A 19,790-nucleotide genomic window follows, 5' to 3' on the forward strand; every position below is an offset into this window, starting at 1 on the left:
CATTCCAAGGGGCCTAAGAATGAGAACAGCACCACAAATGTTCACAGATAATAACGATTTTGTGTTAACTTGGAATCAGATTTTAAATCGTTGCTCCTTAGATCTGATGTTATTATTAATTAAGACCTTACAAATTAAGATTCAAGAGATTAAAACAAAACATGAGGATCTTTTGAAGGAAGCACGTAAAAATGTGGACTTTGATAATAAATTAGCTGATTCGAATTCAAAAATGGACAAGTTTCGTAGGGAAACAAGAACGAATAAGTTAAAGAAGCTCCAAAGGGATGAGAAAGATTATCAAACCGGATATGTGTATAGATGGATGAACACTAATTACAAACAGAAGAGTGTTAGATTTACTACATCGGGTGAATCCTCAGAGAATCTAAATAGTGAAGGCACTTCTACATCAGAAGATCAGGATGGGGATCAGGGCCACAACAGACAAGATTTAGGTCAAATAAGAGGAGGAAGAAGAGGCAGAGGGACATATCGGGGACGGTCGCGAGCCCGACTACAAAAGAAACGGAGTTAACTGTAATAAATATATCTAATAGAACATTGACTGCAGAGGAGACTACTTTATTATCTAAAGGGTTGACTTTTGTACCCATGGTAGCCCATAACTCCTTTCAAGCGCAGATAGATTTAGAAAAATTTCTTCGTAGGCTAAATCTATGTTCATTTTTTCATGAGCACTCTAGTTCTGAGACTGATTTGTCCTGTGTTCGACCTAAATCTACATGGAATCCTCCGGGCCCTGTAAACCCAATAATACAAGCCTTTAAAAATCTAATGATTCAGGAACTTAAAGATGTTGAAGAAAGGGCTAGGATTCAGAAAAGATCATATAATTTGTCGTTTAAAGAATGGACTGCTTTACAACATCTAAGTAAAGACCCTACAGTTGTTATTAGAAGAGCCGACAAAGGGGGTGCAGTGGTGGTGTGGGGGTTAGAGTTATATATTGCTGAAGCCAATGCCCAATTGCTCAATGAAGAAGTTTATTTAAAATTACAACATGATCCCTCTTTAGAAATTTTTACAACGATTGGGGAAATTTGTTCTAAAGCAATAAAACAGGGTTTATTAACAAAAAAAGAATTCAGCTTTTTGACCCCACAACATTTTAAGATACCTATATTTTATCTTCTACCTAAGGTACACAAAAATGTTCAATGCCCCCCGGGCCGCCCCATAGTATCAGCTCGAGACTCTCTGTTGGAAAAAACGAGTAAATATATTGATAAAAAATTGTGCGGCTTCTTGAAGAATATAAAATCATATATACAAGATACCACACATTTTTTAAAAATGTTAAATGATTTACAAGGGGCAGTACCCACAAATTATATTTTAGTGACATTTGATGTCTGTTCACTTTATACGAACATTCCGCAAGAAGAAGCCCTTACAGTACTTGAAACTTTATGGAATACTCTTCCTAATAGGAATAATAATGTTACACAGTTCTTGAAAGAATTAAGTGCTGTTGCTTTACAAAATAACTACTTTATCTTCAATGGAGAGTTTTATAAACAACTGTCGGGTATTGCAATGGGTGCTTCATTTGCACCAACTATAGCCAATCTTTACATGTCATGGTTTGAAGAGTCTTTCATTTACATACTCCCTGAATTTCAATATGCAGTTCAATGGTGGCGCTTTATTGACGATATTTTTATGATATGGTCAGGTACTTTGCAACAACTACAAGATTTTGAAAGGTTAATCAATCAATGTCACCGATCTATTAAATTTACTATGTCTTCAAGCATGGATAAGATCAGCTTCTTGGATGTTTTAATACAGAAGAGAGATCATGGATTTGAAACATCTATTTATCGTAAAGATACTGATAAAAACACTTTATTAAAATTTGACAGTATGCATCCTGCTCATTTAAAAACTAGTATTCCTTTTGCTCAGTTTCTAAGATATCGTCGGATATGTAATACCAAAGAGATATTTATACAAGAAGCTAAAATTTTGGAACAAAGGTTAATCACCAGGGACTATCCTCATAATGTGGTCAAAAAAGCAAAAAAAAGAGCTTTGCATAATCCGAGAGAAGCATTATTGGAATATAGTAGACCTCAAGTAGAAGAAAAATTAATTCCATGCGTTATAAAACAAACTCGCATGTCTCAGCAGATTATTAGTAAATACAAAAAACATTTACCATTATTGAAAACTCTTTCATGTTTTGCTGAAAAGAAATTTATTTTCTCTCAATCAAGAAACAGAAATTTAAGTGACTGGTTATGTCACACATCTAAAGAACATTTTGATCCACAGAATATGGAGATGGCACTTGGACATGGTCCTTGTGGCCACTGTTCCAATTGTAACATTATGGTTACTACTTCTATGTTTATTAATCCGAAAAATGGTAAGAGCTATAATTTACGTCACACTTCCACATGTCAATCTACAAACATTATATATATTCTTCAGTGCCCATGTGACTTGCTATACGTGGGCCAAACATCACGAACGTTGACAGTAAGAATGACAGAACATAAAAGTTGCCTGAATACTAGCAAATTAACGGCTCCTATAGTCACTCATTGTGTTCAACAAAATCATAAGTTTGAAAATCTGAAGTGCTATGTAATAGAAAAATTAATTACATCTTTGAGGAGAGGCGATACTAGAAAAGTACTGTGGCAGAAAGAACAGCAGTGGATCAATCGGTTACAAACATTAGAACCTGAAGGCTTAAATACTGTACACGAATGGCAACCATTTTTATGAAGAGTTTCATCCTTGGGTCTGTTTTTGTTTCTGTTTTTGTGATATATTTTGAAGCTGGTAGATCAGAATTGGAGATTTTGGATTGGCTGGTGTTTAGCTTATCACGCATCACGTTTTTCGTGATGACGTCATGACGCCCGGTTCGTTCGGCTTTTTGTTCGAGCCGGGCGCGTCTCACAGTCCCAGAACCATTTTGGAGAGGAGCCAGCTTTATATGGACTATATTGGTAGAGGTGAAAATTCTGGATAATGGAATACTCCCCTGAAGTAGCCTTGTAGGAGAAACAGAAGGACTTTTCTGTTGGGACACGACTTGAAGAATCGTCAGAACCATCTTTTTTTCCAGATGAGTGAACGTTTTTTGCTCTCATTGATGGCAGTATTTTCAGGCTTCTACAATTATTTACACCTGTGAAGTTGAGCTGTTGCCCTCATTAATAATTTTTTTAGTTAGCTTGGTTCTGGTTTACACTGAAAAATTGATAAGTAATACTACTGACTAGGTTCACACACATAAAAAAGTTTGAAAAATAGAGAAAAGAGTTTTTGATAAAACGTATGAATGAGAATTATTTAAATGTACACGGAGTTTTTTTATGAACCCGTGATGATGTGAATGGGTCCAGGTACTTGTGTAGTCCTGGCCCCTCACAATTGAGGTTCATTTTTCTCCGTTGTTCTTTGTCTATATTATTTTTCATATGTTGCGTTATTGTAAGTGTGTAGCCTGAGAGTTTTTGATATATGAGGTGTGAACGTTGTCCAGCTACTAAAACCTTTATTCAATTTATTTGGACTATAAATTACGCCAGGTGTACACCTGGCGGGGCCTCCGCGTGTGCGGATCGCCGGACTTGATGGACCGAAGGTCTGATCCGGAGATGGCAGTTCTTATGTTCTTATGTTCTTATCTATTTCTTTGGAGAAGTGGCTATATAACTGCTTTTGAGTCTGCATTTGTTTTCTGATACTTTTACATCAAATCGGATCCCCGATGAAGATGTGTCTGCCGAAATACAGATCGTGTTGGGTCCAGTCTCATTCAAACATGTGTGGACTATCATTTATTATTAAAATATACATTTTAAAAAAATTATTTCTATTTTTTATTATGGAAATCAACCAATAAATCATCATTAAGAACATCTCTCTCCACAGTCTCCTTTTGTTTTTGATCATTAATTGAACCATGTCAATGAAAAGTGTGGAACTCCAAGCCATCATGAAGCTCCTATTTCTGCAAAAGAAAACTCCAAAGGAAATTCATGAATGTATGATGCAAACACTGGCTGACAAATGCCAAGTAGTGACAAACTTTCAGCATGGAGATTGCAAGATTGAAGATTTGCGAGGTCTCAAATGGTGTCAACTCATGAAATTGTTGACCATGTCTATGACCTGATTTTGGCAGATAGGCAAATATCAGCTTAAACAATTGCTGAAACGCTACAGATACCCAGAGAATGTGTTGGGTGTATAATCCACGAACGGTGGAAGCAAAAACACATGTTTAAAACATTTTTAGGTACATTAAAAGCACAAAGCTGGGAAGCGAATCGGTTGGACTGCTAGATGGTCGAGGGGAAAAAAAGGAATCTCAGGGAAGACAAGGACATAGCGGAGAGATTAAGGGCTCCTTTTACGAAGCTGCATTAGCGGCTTTATCGCACACACCTTTTTAGCATGTGCTAATCCCCGCACTAGCCGAAAAACTACAACCTGCTCAAGAGGAGGTGGTAGTGGCTAGTGTGGCCAGCAAATTAGTGTGCGTTATTACGCGTGTTAAACCGCTAATGTGGCTTCATAAAAGGAGCCCTTAATCTCTCCGCTATGTCCTTGTCTTCCCTGAGATTCCTTTTTTTCCCCTTTCTTTGCTTCAGTCTTCACGGAGGAAGATGTGGGGGAGATACTGGTGCTAGAAATTGTATTCAATTCTGATGAATCAGAGAAATCCATACAAATCTCATGTGATCCAGGAAATTATAGACCAGTGAGTATGACGTTGGTGCCAGGCAAAATGGTAAAGACTATTATAAAGAACAAAACGACAGCACATGTACATAAGCATGGATTAATGAGAGAAAGCCAACATGGTTTTAGTCAAGGCAAATCTTGCCTCACAAATCTACTGCATTTCTTTGAAGGGGTGAATGAACAAGTGAATAAAGGTGAACTGGTTGATATTGTGTATTTGGATTTTCAAAAGGCATTTGACAAGGTACCTCATGAAAGACTTCTGAGGAAATTAGAAAGTCATTGGATAGGAGGTAATGTCCTTTTAAGTATTGAGAACTGGTTTAAAGACAGAAAACAGAGTCAATATTCTCAATGGAGAAGGGTAAATAGTGGGGTTCCCCTGTAGTCTGTGCTGGGGCCGCTACTTTTTAGCATACTTATCAATGCTCTAGAGATGGAATAACTAGCAAAATAATTAAATTATGACACAAAGTTGTTCAAAGTTGTTAAATTGCAAGAGGATTGTCAAAAATTATAAGAGGACCTTGAGAGATTGGAAGACTGGGCATCAAAATGGCAGATGATGTTTAATGTGAGCAAGTGCAAAGTGATGTATGTGAGAAAGAGGAACCTGAACTATGGCTATGTGATGCTGGGTTCTGTGTTAGGAGTCACTGCCCAGGAAAAGGATCTAGGTGTCATGGTTGAGGATATATTGAAATCCTAAGCTCAATGTGGGGCGGCTGCTAAGAAAGCAAATAAAATGTTAGGAATTATCAGGAAAGGAATGGAAAACAAAGATGAAAATGTTATAAGTCCCTTGTATCACTCTATGGTACCACCGTACCGCGAATACTGTGTGCAGTTCTGATCGCCATATCTCTAAAAAGATATAACAGAATTAGAAAAGCTACATAGACTTGGGGAACTCCACTGCTTATTCCTAGGATAAGCAGCATAGAATCAGTTTTGCTACTTGGGATCTAGCTAGGTGCTTGGGACCTGGGTTGGCCACTTTTGGAACAGGGTTCTGGGCTTGATGGACCTTCGGTCTGTCCCAGTATGACAGTTCTTATGTTCTTATGCAGAAACATTCAGCCAAGTGGGTGCCATAATGCTGATGAGAAACAACATTGAGTAGATACTTCCAAGTTGATTTTGCAGCATTTTCAGCAAGCTTGTGCCAACCTTTTGGAACGACTGGTTACTGTTGTTGAAACATGGTTACACCACTATGATTTGAGACAAAACAGTCCATGCAATGGCGGCACTCAGGTTCTCTGAGGTCAAGGAAATTCAAGACCTAAAAGTCAGCAGGAAAGGTCATGGCCACAGTATTTTGGGATCAGAAAAGTGTTGTAATGACTATCTTCCAAGGGGCCAAACAGTCAATGCAGAATATTACTGTAACTTGCTGTGCCAATTAAAGGAGGCATTGAAAGAAAAAAAGGAGAGGGAAACTGCAGAAAGGAGTTTTCATTTTTGCAAAACAATGTACCTTCTCAAAAGGCTGGCAAAATGATGGATGTTTCAATGCAGTTGGGGTTTCTGTGCATAAACCATCCACCCTACCCACCAGATCTCATTCTATCTGACTATCTTTTGTTTCTAAACCTTAAAGATAGTTTGAAAGGGTGATAACTTTTTGAGTTATTTGGAGGTGATTTCAACAGTGGAGCAGTATTTTAGTGACCAGACATCAGAGTATTTGGAGGAAGGGTTACAGAAACTTCAGACAAGATGTGTCAAGTGTCTTGAAAGTGTATAGAATAACATGTAAGTTTCTTGACTCCATTTGCTTCTTGGTTTGTCTGAGAACTTTTCAGCACCCCCTTGTAAAATCACCTTGCTTAGCCAGGATAACTTGGCAGCTCTCCATCTCTATTAAGTTACTCCACCTGAAGCATGCACTTACCTTGTGCCCAGGCTCACTCAAAAACTACCGTATTACTGCTGCCACACTTGCTGTCAGTCTCTGCACTTCCGATGCTATTTTTGGAGAAGTGGAATGTGTGTGTGTGTGTGGGGGAGAACCATGAATGAAGATCTGGAAAGGGGGGAGGAGGAAGAGAAACCAGTTGTAACTGTGGGGATGTGAAAAGAAGTAAAAGAGGGTCCATGGTAAGGAGACCCAAAAAATGTATGTTTGCCTAGAGCCCAATATTTGTAGTGTTAATCTAGTCCTTCCTGAGTAAGGAGTGAAAATATTGACCCTTTCAGATTTAACTTTGCTACAGTAGCCACAGTCCACAGTAAATATTAAAACCTTGCTATAGTAAGCAACCTAGTCTATGGAACTTAGCCTAAAGTTCTATTTCTTCTCAATATGTTTTGGTAGGTTTAAAGCCCATATCTATATATATAAAATCGGATGTATGTATGTATGTGCCGCGATCACGCAAAAACGGCTTGACCGATTTGAACGAAACTTGGTATGCAGATCCCTCACTACCCGGGATGATATGTTCTGGGGGTCTCGCGGCCCACCTGCACACGTGGGCGGAGCTACAAACAGATAATCGGATTTCACCCATTCATGTCAATGGAAAAAATGTAAAGAGCTGCCAACGCAAAAACGGCTTGCCCGATTTGAACGAAACTTGGTATGTCGATCCCTCACTACCTGGGGTGATATGTTCTGGGGGTCTCACAGCCCACCTGCACATGTGGGCGGAGCTACAAACATAAAATCAGATTTCACCCATTCATATCAATGGAAAAAATGTAAAACAGCTGCCAACGCAAAAACGGTTTGCCCGATTTGAACGAAACTTGGTATGCAGATCCCTCACTACATGGGGTGATATGTTCTGGGGGTATCGCGGCCAACCTGCACACCTGGGCGGAGCTACAAACAGAAAATCATATTTCACCCATTCATGTCAATGGAAAAAATGTAAAAACTGCCTCCGCAAAACCGGCTTGCCCGATTTGAACGAAACTTGGTATGCGGATCCCTCACTACCTGGGGTGATATGTTCTGGGGGTCTCACGGCCCACCTGCACATGTGGGCGGAGCTACAAACATAAAATCAGATTTCACCCATTCATGTCAATGGAAAAAATGTAAAACAGCTGCCAACGCAAAAACGGCTTGCCCGATTTGAACGAAACTTGGTATGCAGATCCCTCACTACCTGGGGTGATATGTTCTGGGGGTATCGCGGCCAACCTGCACACCTGGGCGGAGCTACAAACAGAAAATCAGATTTCACCTATTCATGTCAATGGAAAAAAATGTAAAAACTGCCTCCGCAAAACCGGCTTGCCCGATTTGAAAGAAACTTGGTATGCGGATCCCTCACTACCCGGGATGATATGTTCTGGGGGTCTCGCGGCCCAACTGCACATGTGGGCGGAGCTACAAACATAACTTCAGATTTCACCCATTCAAGTCAATGGGAAAAATGTAAAAAGCTGTGGGACTGATTTGAACTAAACTTGGTATGCTGATCCCTCACTACCTGGGGTGATATGTTCTGGGGGTCTCGCGGCCCACCTGCACACATGGGCGGAGCTACAAACAGAAAATCAGATTTCACCCATTCATGTCAATGGAAAAAATGTAAAAAACTGCCATTCTCACAGTAATTCCAACTACCTGGGGTGATATGTTCTGGGGGTCTCGCGGCCCACCTGCACACATGGGCGGAGCTACAAACAGAAAATCAGATTTCACCCATTCATGTCAATGGAAAAAATGTAAAAAACTGCCATTCTCACAGTAATTCCAACTACCTGGGGTGATATGTTCTGGGGGTCTCGCGGCCCACCTGCACACGTGGGCGGAGCTACAAACAGAAAATCAGATTTCACCCATTCATGTCAATGGAAAAAATGTAAAAAACTGCCATTCTCACAGTAATTCCAACTACCTGGGGTGATATGTTCTGGGGGTCTCGCGGCCCACCTGCACACATGGGCGGAGCTACAAACAGAAAATCAGATTTCACCCATTCATGTCAATGGAAAAAATGTAAAAAACTGCCATTCTCACAGTAATTCCAACTACCTGGGGTGATATGTTCTGGGGGTCTCGCGGCCCACCTGCACACGTGGGCGGAGCTACAAACAGAAAATCAGATTTCACCCATTCATGTCAATGGAAAAAATGTAAAAAGCTGCCATTCTCACAGTAATTCAAAAACGGCTTGACCGATTTGAACGAAACTTGGTATGCAGATCCCTCACTACCTGGGGTGATATGTTCTGGGGGTCTCGCGGCCCACCTGAACACGTGGACGGAGCTACAAACAGAAAATCACATTTCACCCATTCATGTCAATGGAAAAAATGTAAAAAGATGCCATTCTCACAGTAATTCAAAAACGGCTTGACCGATTTGAACGAAACTTGGTATGCAGATCCCTCACTACCTGGGGTGATATGTTCTTGGGGTCTCGCGGCCCACCTGCACACGTGGGCGGAGCTACAAACAGAAAATCAGATTTCACCCATTCAAGTCAATGGAAAAAATGTAAAAAGCTGTGGGACCGATTTGAACGAAAATTGGTATGCAGATCCCTCACTAACGGGGGTGATATGTTCTTGGGGTCTCGCAGCCCACCTGCACACGTGGGCGGAGCTACAAACAGAAAATCAGATTTCACCCATTCAAGTCAATGGAAAAAATGTAAAAAGCTGTGGGACCGATTTGAACGAAACTTGGTATGCAGATCCCTCACTACCTGGGGTGATATGTTCTGGGGGTCTCGCGGCCCACCTGCATACGTGGGAAGGGTGGGTTCACCCAATAATGTATATGTTCTTGCTCCTGGAGGTGAAACTAAAAATGTTGTTTATAATCAAGTTTTGTGTTAGTTGTATTGTATTCATTTTGTCAAATATTTCACATTATAATTTGAATATTGTACTTTTTATAAAGTAAAAAAATATTTTCATTCACCACTATAAAGTATCTTTATTTGAATCCATTTACAGTGTTATTGCTATAATTAAATACCCGTGCAATGCCGGGCCATCAGCTAGTACACTATAAAGAGGCACTGTGTGCAACAACCACTAAATATAGAATAACAGACCACATCATCAAGAACACCACAACTCCCACGCTTGCCAGTTTCTCATGTCATCAGATGGAGTGTTTCCAACAGTTGAAATAAAATCACATAGAGAGTTAAAAATTGATATGCAAACCCCAACAGAAATTAAGCATCCTCATGACTTCTGGAAGAAATCCAGTATCCAGCTGGAAACAAAACGTGCATTGTGCTGTCCATTGCAGAAACCATGATCTTTTCCTTCCTGGAAGAACTAATCAGACAGATGAAAGCTGCAGAAACAGGGAATCCCCTTTGAAGGCACTTTGCCAGAGCCCTCTCTGCATTTCTGTTGACTTGTTGCTGTTATGTAAATGCAGGTCAGATTTCAGTAGTCAAACTGTGGCTGTTACAGGACCTGAATCTTGTGCTGTTCAAACAACCTGCCCTAAAATAGTCTTAATGGGTCAACCTGTAGAACATTGTGTACATGTGATTACTCACGGTTATCTTAACCGCAATTAAATTTCATGCCTATAATGCAATAACACTGTACTAGTATGTGTGTAAGATTTATTAACAAAAGGGTCCTTTTAATAAAGTGTGTTAAAATCTGGGCTTAACCTGTTCCAACAAGAGACGTTTCTGTGCAGTAAGCCTAAATTTTTGTTTTTACTTATTTATCTATCAATTTTTAAAATAACAAAATCAAGAATGAATCTTGTACAGAAAAGATGGTGTAGTCAAGAAAACATTTTTTTCCCAAAAGAAAAAGAATAATGAAAACCTCAAAATTCAAGAAAATATATGAACTACTCCTTCTCAAGTCCACATTGATAATTAAGATCCTTGATTGCACATAAGCGGAAAAAATACAACTAGTTTACCAAGAAAAAAAAAAACTTACAGAAATTGAGGGATCCTTTTACTAAGGTGCGCTAGTCATTTTTACGCGCGCTAAATGCTAACATAAGAACATAAGAAGTTGCCCCCGCTGAGTCAGACCAGAGGTCCATCTTGCTCAGCGGTCCGCTCCCGCGGCGGCCCATCAGGCCTAGTGCCTGAACAGTGGTCCCTGATTAATTTTGTAACTTACCTCTAATCCCATCCCTATAATCTACCTTTACTCTTATCTGTACCCCTCAATCCCTTTGTCTTCCAAGTACCTATCCAAAGCTTCTTTGAATCCCTGTAGCGTGCTCCTGTTTATCACATCCTCTGGTAGCACGTTCCATGTATCCACCACCCTCTGTGTGAAAAAGAACTTCCTGGCGTTTGTTCTAAACCTCTCCCCTTTCAATTTCTCTGAGTGCCCCCTTGTACATGTCCATAGAATATAATGTTATACAACAAAATACTAGACAAACTAGTGGTTACCAGATTATCAAATCAAGCATTCAGAACCAGTGGTAAAATCAGAAATGACACTGATGATATTTTATCTTTAATGGGTTACAAGCTTCAGATTGTGGAGCTCTGTACCCACTTTGTGTTTTCTTATGAAGAAATTCCTTTTCACCTGCTCCCATTCACATCACTGGCTTGAACCCACCTTACCTACCTTTCACTAAATTTTTATTTTACTTTATTTAATCTCATATTACTACAATGAAATTCATCCCCAAACTCTCTCTACTTCATTATTTAAAAACTTACTGAAAACTTTAAGGTAAAAATCTTTAAAAAGTTATTTTAGAAAGGTAACTTCTGTTTGAAAGTAGATAATTTTGTTAATTTAGGTTTGATTTGTTTTTTCAGTGTTGCTATAACCTTTTCCCTGACGCAGCGGGAGTGCTACCCGCCCTGCGAAATGCAGGCCGCGTCGGATGGATATAAGAAAGTAAAATGAACACTTCAAAGCACTTTAAAACGGACCAAAGCACTTTAAAGCATGAGTGCACTTTAAAGCATTGGTGCACTTTTCACGATAAGTATAAATGGGAAAAAAAAAAAAAAAAAATTATCTGAATTTTTACACTATTCTGCTGGTTCTACTATCTGAAATGAGCTGTTAGGTTAATGATTTGTAATAAAAAGTACATAAAGTTTTCAGTAAGTTTTTAAATAATGAAGTAGAGATAGGGCATCCCTCCTGCCACGTTCGTGGGGTGGGGTGACTGGCGGACACTAAACTTATCGCACCAGGGAGATCCCTTGTCACGATAAACTTAACGGCCACATCTACAACAACCTGATTCTCTAACCAGCGTCTGTAACATGGACGTTGGTTAGAGAATCGGGTTCACTTTAGGCGGCCTTAGGCCTGATTCTATAAAGGACACCCGTCGGCTTCTGAGACCGGGCATCTCATACAGAATCTGGCCGGCTAGTTCCGTTCAAAGATGCGGGTGGCGGCTCCTTGCGAGATCCGCGCCTGCGTCTGAAGCCTCTCTGATGTTGTGATGTCAGAGAGGCTTCCGATGCAGGAGTGGATAGCGCAAGGAGCCGCCAATCCGCAGCTTTGAACGGAATGAGCCGGCCAGACACGCTGCTGCTCCAAAAGGAAGTGAATGATCCAGTCCAGACCGCGGGCCGCAAATAAAACCTGGAGAGCCACATGCGGCCCGCGGGCCACGTGTTTGAGACTGCTGGTTTACAATAATGTAAAACATAAATTTAACAAGAAAAAGTAGACTGAAATAGTTAATTTCCAAAATGTTTAGCAAACAAAAAAGTTTTCAGAACTTTCCAGAATAAAGCACAAGAACCTAAACTTCTTAATGTAAGGGGTAAAGCATTCCAGAATTTGGTTATTTTAAAAGCAAAAGAATAATTAAATCTCTTAAAGGTTCTGTTTTTACCACTGAGAGAGGGAAATGTAAGTTTTAATTTTTGAGAACTTCCGGCAAGATGAGATCTATGAACATTCCAGTCTAAAGGAATCAAAGTGGCAAAAATGCCAAATAGGATCTTAAATGCAATACAAATGCACTTAAATTGAATTCTGAGGTATACTGGAAGCCAATGTAATTCCTTGAGCAGAGGGGTTACATGATCAAATTTACTTTTAATGAAGATAAGTTTAGCTGCAGTGTTCTGTATTAATTGAAGTCTTTGCAGATTGACCTTTGAAAGACTCAAATACACTGAATTGCAGTAATCCAGCCTTGACAAAATGATTGATTGAACCAATACAGAGATTAAGGGCTTCTTTTACTAAGGTGCACTAGCGTTTTTAGCGCACACAGGAAATTACCACGCGCTATGCTTCTAGAACTAACGCTGCGCTATTCTGTGCGTTAAAGCCCTAGTGCACCTTAGTAAAAGGAGCCCTAAATGGATGTAAAATCTTACTGTTACATATGCAAAATTGTTTTCTCCATCGACTTTAATGAGCCCGATTGGTCCAGATAATTTGGAGTCCATAGACAAAGTGAACAAGGTGCTCATTTTCAAAGCCATTCTGTCTGTACAATAGTTCAATGACACGTATACTATTTTTAGTCTACATTGTTTATCTGAGATTTTTACCTCAACTGGACCCTTGAGGAAGGCATGTTCATCGAAACACAGACCGTGTAAGGTCCAGTAGGACAAATAGATGTGGACTATCAACTTACATTTGGATTTGTTTTTATTGTGAAGAGTTATAAATAAATCATCTTTCAGAACGTCCACTTCCATGGCTTTTTGTTTTGAAACATTTTGCAATATGCAACCTTGCAGTACTATAAATACTAATTATTATTATTTTAATATTGAAGCTTAAGATATGGATTAATAAAATATCTATAGTTAGTAAATTGGACTGATAAGGATGTGAGGTGATAGACACACATTTACCACCTCTTCTATGAAACTGCACTAGCACAGAAAACCATGCTGAATGGTCCGCACTGCTCCCGACACTCATAGAGTTCCTATGAGCGTTGGGAGCAGCGCGGCTCCCTACGCTAGAAACCGCTAGTGCAATTTCGTAGAAGAGGGGGTTAGTGTGAAAGATATACACCACTGAAATTGCAAGGGACCACATTACTATTTTGATGAACTAAAGTAGTGTTAGAATGTTAATCATAGGTACGATCAAATTTCAGGGTAAAGCGTCAATTCAACTTAAAAGGCTCTAACCATCTTGCCTTGCCTTACTGCAGTGATATATAGGTCACTTTGAGTTACATAGTAATGAAATGCAAAACCTAATCACTGCGGTAGAACACAACAAAATGGTTAGAGTCTTTTACGTTGAATTAAGGTGCAAATAATGTAACTGAAGGTGCAAGTACTGCTTAACAACTTCCCCCCTAGTTGTATTTTAGGAAACAATTGTTATATGCTGGGCTTGCAGTCCTGCAGCTGCAAACACACTTTCAGAGGAGAACACCCTTCTGAGAATTTCTTTTTGAAATTCAAGCTAGCGTGAGCTCCAGCGTACCAAAGTTGGGGCAGTCTGATAATAATGCAGGGCATTTTGGGAGGGGGTTTATGGAGCGGTCACGGGGCCTGATGGACTGCGGTCCTGCAATTGATTCACCTATCTCTCCCCACCACACTGCCTGGAGGAGGGGGTACTCCACCTCGGGTGGCCACCAAGCCATGTACACCACTGGGCAGGAGACAGTAGATGCTTATAGGCCAGTATTCAATTTCAATAACTGGTATGTATTTTTGTTTGTTTTGTTAAGCTGACCACCAAGGCTATAAAAAAAAATCGAGATATTCAGCACTGATATTCAGGATAGAGACTAGTACTGAATATCCAGATTCATCAGACCTGGTGCAGGTATCCAAAATGCAACAATATTCAGGGCTAGATGCACAAAGCATGGTCGTTAAGACCGTGTGAATTGCTTTTGGCTGATTTTTTATCCAACTCTGAAACAGCGATTGATTATTTGCACAGAGGTTCATGATAATCCCCATCCAATCAGTTGCTGTAAGAGTAACTGAAACATTCACAGAGCCAGTTTGGGAAAGCCCTAACAGCTGAGTGGCAAGGGAAGCTCCAAAACTGTTGGGGCTTTTTTCTTTTTTTTTTTAATGGCATAGATTTTGTGTGTGTGTTACACATGCACAATATCTTCCCAATTAAAAAAAAAATGCCATGCCGACCCCTTCCCACCAATGATGGCCTGCCCAACAAACCCCTCAATGAACCAGCACCGGGAACCTCCTACCAGCGAAAATTGGCATGAGGGATACCCACTCCCTCCTGCCATGGTGACTTCCCCCACTCCAGTGAAAATTGGCAGGAGGGATGCCCACTTCCACCTGCTACCAGATGCCCCCCTGCACCAAACCCCCCCAAACCATCTCCTTCCCTTCCAAAAAAATCAATAGGAGGGATGCCTACTCCCTTTTTCAACTGGATGCTCCCCCACCTCGCCCCTCCTGAACCTCCCCCGTACCTGTTCAGAAGTTGAGATCAGGAGGAATGCTTGGTCCCTCCTGCTCCAAGGCCCAGCACTCCAAAATGGCCTTAGGTGTCTGAGCCAATTGGATCTTAGATGCCTCCTTCTGTATCCTAGAATACAGAGGGAGGCGCCTAAGGCCCTGATTGGCATAGGAGGGTCCTTAGACATTTGAGCCAATCAAGTCCTTCTCCATGTATCACATGATGCAGCAGAAAAGGGAAAGTCTGCCATTTTGGAGTGATGGGCCTCGGAGTAGGGACCGAGCATCCTTCCTGCTTTCAACTTCTAAACAGGTACAGGAGGAGGTTCACAGGGGGCTGGGGGGAGCATCCAGTGGAAGGAGAAAGTCGGCATCCCTCCTGCTGATTTTTCTTTTGGAAGAGGAGGAGAGTGTCATTTTGGGTGGGGGGCATCTGGTGGCAGGAGGGATTGGGCATCCCTCTTTTCAATTTTTGCTGGTACGGGGAGGGGCCTCTTTTTGCACCGGGGTCATGGGGACACCATCACGGTAGGCCATTTTTTTTAATGGGCACATCTCAGCCCATAGGAAAAAAAAGAAAAAAAAAAACCCCTCAAAAAACAAGGCAGATCTGTCAGTAACACAATTACCTCAAAATAATTAGGAGGTTTTTATAGAATGCACCAAAAACTTTTTTGTACCCCAAATAATAATAATAATAATAACAGCTTATATACCGCAATACCGTGAAGTTCTATGCGGTATGATCATCACAGAGAATAAGGTAACAATAAATGTTATATCTTCGTCAAAGTGGGTACTAGAATCTCCCTGATTCTATGTCATAGAAAGTCTTTGATCTTCTATTGTAACACCTTTACAAAATATTTCTTTTAACACATTTTCTTATGGAACATCCTAAAATAAAAAAAAAAAATAGTATATTTATTGCAAAGGAGATGAAATAAAGATGAAGGAGAGAAACATCAGAACTTAAATTGGATCGAGATTATGGGGCCTTCAATAGCACACAGCTATTTCAGTACCCACTTCACCAGTCTCAAATTTGTTTCATCATTTGTTTCTCCCCCCACTATCCTACCCTTTCTTCACACAGCTTTAATAAATATGATATCAACTTTCACGGCATTGAACTCTAAAATAACAGTAAACAATGTGTGAGACTTAATTGTCCCCCAAGGACTCCAATTCTCCTCAGATTATTCTCCTGACGCTCCGGTATAGCTAATCTACTGACCCTTTAGAAGCGTTTCCGTCAATGGACCTGCATCGGGGGATTCATCCGCACCCAACGGCATCTTGCTCAACAGCAAAACTTGCTTCCAAGCACACTGCAGCAGACTCAATGTTATAATCCACCATGTGTAAACTCCACCTATGTTGTGCACACACTCCTCCACACCTACAATGAAACTTATGCATGTACTTTCACACTAGTCAGTATTTTATAAACGTATATTTTCATGCATACATGGTCACTTATGCATGCAAATGATTAAAATACTGACATTTATTTGTGTTCTTAGGGTCTAAAGAATTATCCCCCAGAAGTGTTTATATATTAAAAGGTTAAACAAGCAGTTTAAAATTCCAAAGAATGCAAGAGATAAACAAAGCATGTAACATAAGATAGACTTTCAAATTCTCAATTTTTTTTTCTAATTTTCCCACAGGCCCCTTAAGAATCTAGTTCTACAGAAAAGTCACCTAACAGTTCACATACAGTGTGATGTAATAAATAAAGAACATTTGACAGTAGATTAATCTTCTTAAAGGAATAAACATTTGCTGCTTTGAAGGCAGATTATCTGAGCAATAATTAAACTAACAGAAGATTGTGGCATGGCATGATTTCCGTGCTCTAAGCCAACTCTTTCCATTTATTATAAATGATAGGTCTTATTAGTTCTCATGCTGGTCTAGTATAAGATTTCACACCTTCCAAGAATATAAAGATGATTTAGTAGGACTATTTCTATTTGTACTTTATGTATAATGATTGATTGATGTGAACCGCCTAGAACTCCCAGGTATGGCGGTATCTAATATAATAAAGAGCTAGCCGCGCATGTGCACTCCTATTTGGGTGTTCCGTGCGCATGTAGGTCTGTGGCCGAAGGAGTGCGCATGCGCGCTAATACGTCACCAGCCGATCGCCTCCACAAGCCGGACCGCAGCCAGACGACGATCTCCGTTCCTCCTGCCGCCGCCGATCTCCGTTCCTCCTTTGCCGCCCATCCCCTTTCCCTTCCCGCGGTCCGGACTACAAATGTGGTGATTCCAGCAGCGCTTGCATCAGTCTCCACACGCTGCTTCGGGCCCTTCTACTGCCCTGATTTGCTCTGCCGCGTCTCTGATGATGTCATCAGGGACGTGCCAGAGTAAATCAGGGCAGTAGAAGGACCCAAAGCAGCGTGTGGAGACTGCTAATGCTAATGCTGCTGCACAGCATGCTAATGCTGCACAGCATGCTAATGCTGCTGCACAGGGAACTGGTGGGGAGAAGGGAAATGGAGGGGGAGGGAATGCTGCTTTGGACAGACAGACAGAGAGAGGAAGGGAAACACAAAGAAAATAAGAAAGACACAGGGGCAGGTGCACAGGGAACTGGTGTGGGGGGAGGGAAATGGAGGGAGATGGAATGCTGCTTTGGACAGACAGACAGAGGGAGGAAGGGAGACAGAAAGAAAATAAGAAAGACAAAGGGGCAGGGAGATACACAGAAAGACAGACAGGCAAAGGGGGCCAGGGACAGAGACAGACAGAAAGGACAACGGGAGTCGCGTTAGGAAGGGTGCAGGATGAGGCAGTGGGAACTTTTCCAATGGGTGCAACTGGGCGACTGTCGGGAACCTCTGATCAGGGGCAGAGCAAGGTAAGAGTATCATAGGGATAAGAAGAAGGAGGGGGGATAAAAAAGGAAGCTGGACAGGGGGAGAAGGAAAGAGATGCTGATGGACAGGGGGGTGAAGAAAAAGGAACAGAGGACTAATGTTGGACAGGGGGAGAAGAAAAGAAGTGCTGCTGGACAGGGGGAGGGGTAAAACAAAGGGAGAAGGGCTGCTGCTGCATAAGGAGAGCAGTGAAGGGGTGGTGGTGGACACAGGGGAGGTAAAACAAGGGAAAATGGACAGGGGGAGCAGGCAAGGGGTGGTGATGGACAGCCAAAGAAAAAGAAAGGCAGAAAGAAAGAAAGCGGCTAAGGAGAGAGAGAGAAAGAAATAAAGACAGACACACACACATATGTGGGCTTAAAGACTAGTATAAAAATAAACTATTATTAAAAAAACATTTCCAAATCATATTTTTGCAATTAATAACATACCATGTCAAGCAGATACTAGAAATTTTGGGGCAATACTATAGTTGAGAGGGAAACAAATCAAAATAGACAGCTGTTTTTCTCACAAAAACATAATTTGTGAGAAAAAATTAATGATTTATTATAATGACCAGGAAAGAGTCTGTCAAAAATGATAGATGAGAAAAATCTGGATCATCTTGCTTCCCCGCACTCACACCCCTTCACTCCTCCTGAGAACACCTGCTCATTCTGGCCCCCAGATGGCAACACTGTGCCACTCCACTTCCCTGCTGACCCACTGAAACTGTTCAAACCTCTTCCCCCACCAACCCCACTTTAAGGCAAATCTCATAATGTTCTTCAGATAGGAGGAATGCTTCATCACTTCTGCACCATGGTAGCAGTTTCTACGTAAAATGGTGCCAACCCTGGTGGAAACACAGAGCACCACACAAAAACCCTAAATAGTTTTGTGGAGGTTTCTTTCTATAAATACGGTAGCTAATTAACAAGGTGTTGTAGTTTCTGTGTTAATCCATTTGAATATATGGAGATAAAAGTTTTCATACATGCTGTAAATGAGACCATTATATTGGACTAACTGAATAGATGTGTGACTAGTTTCCAAGATCTCTGCTTCCTTCTTCAATTCAACAAAGAGACAGTGCAGCAGTGGCGTACCTATCATATGTATGAACAACACTTCCAATCAAAGACAAAAGTGGTCATAAGATGTTATAGTAATGTAAAAATGCTGCAGAAGCTCTATGAAACCAGTGTCAATTCTTTATCACTCTAAAAGAAGGAAAAACGCCTCAGACAAGGCCCTCCCACCTCCACAAAAGTGGATCTTAAAGGTGGTAAAGCGGTAACCTCATAGGCAAAAACCTTCTTGCAAAAGTGAGCAGTGGAATCAAAAACTGTGCTTCACAAATAACAAATGAAAGATAGAAGCAAAAAAGCCACTTATCTTAGAGCTGATCGGCACACCGACGGAGGCCAGCGTTTCACCGACAGGCTACATCAGGGTGTGACCCGACCGATCAGTCTGCAAAGAAAAGAAGAAAACATAGGAACTTAGCAGTTTCTCAGTAAGTTAACTTCTTACTATAACAGAGCAAAAACGTACCTAAACAAGAGCGAATATCAACGCTTCAAAAAGTCCAAAAAATGGCTCCCATGGGGCGGCTCTAGACTGTCGATTTTTAAATCTTCCCGGTGGGACACGTCACCAACCGGAAGTAGATGAAAGGATAACATAACAGCTGAGAAGAATCTGTCAGAAACAATCTTATCACCTCCAGCAAAGATAAATAAAAGTTGTATGTATGAATTTTGTTTATATAATTGAATGTTCATTATTTTTCCTTTCATTTTTCTTTTCTTTTGTTTTTTATTGTTTTTTATTTTTTGTTTTTCTTTTGTTTTTCTTATGTTTT

The sequence above is a fragment of the Geotrypetes seraphini genome, chromosome 6 (genome assembly GCF_902459505.1).
Source record: "Geotrypetes seraphini chromosome 6, aGeoSer1.1, whole genome shotgun sequence".
NCBI classification, from domain to species: domain Eukaryota; kingdom Metazoa; phylum Chordata; class Amphibia; order Gymnophiona; family Dermophiidae; genus Geotrypetes; species Geotrypetes seraphini.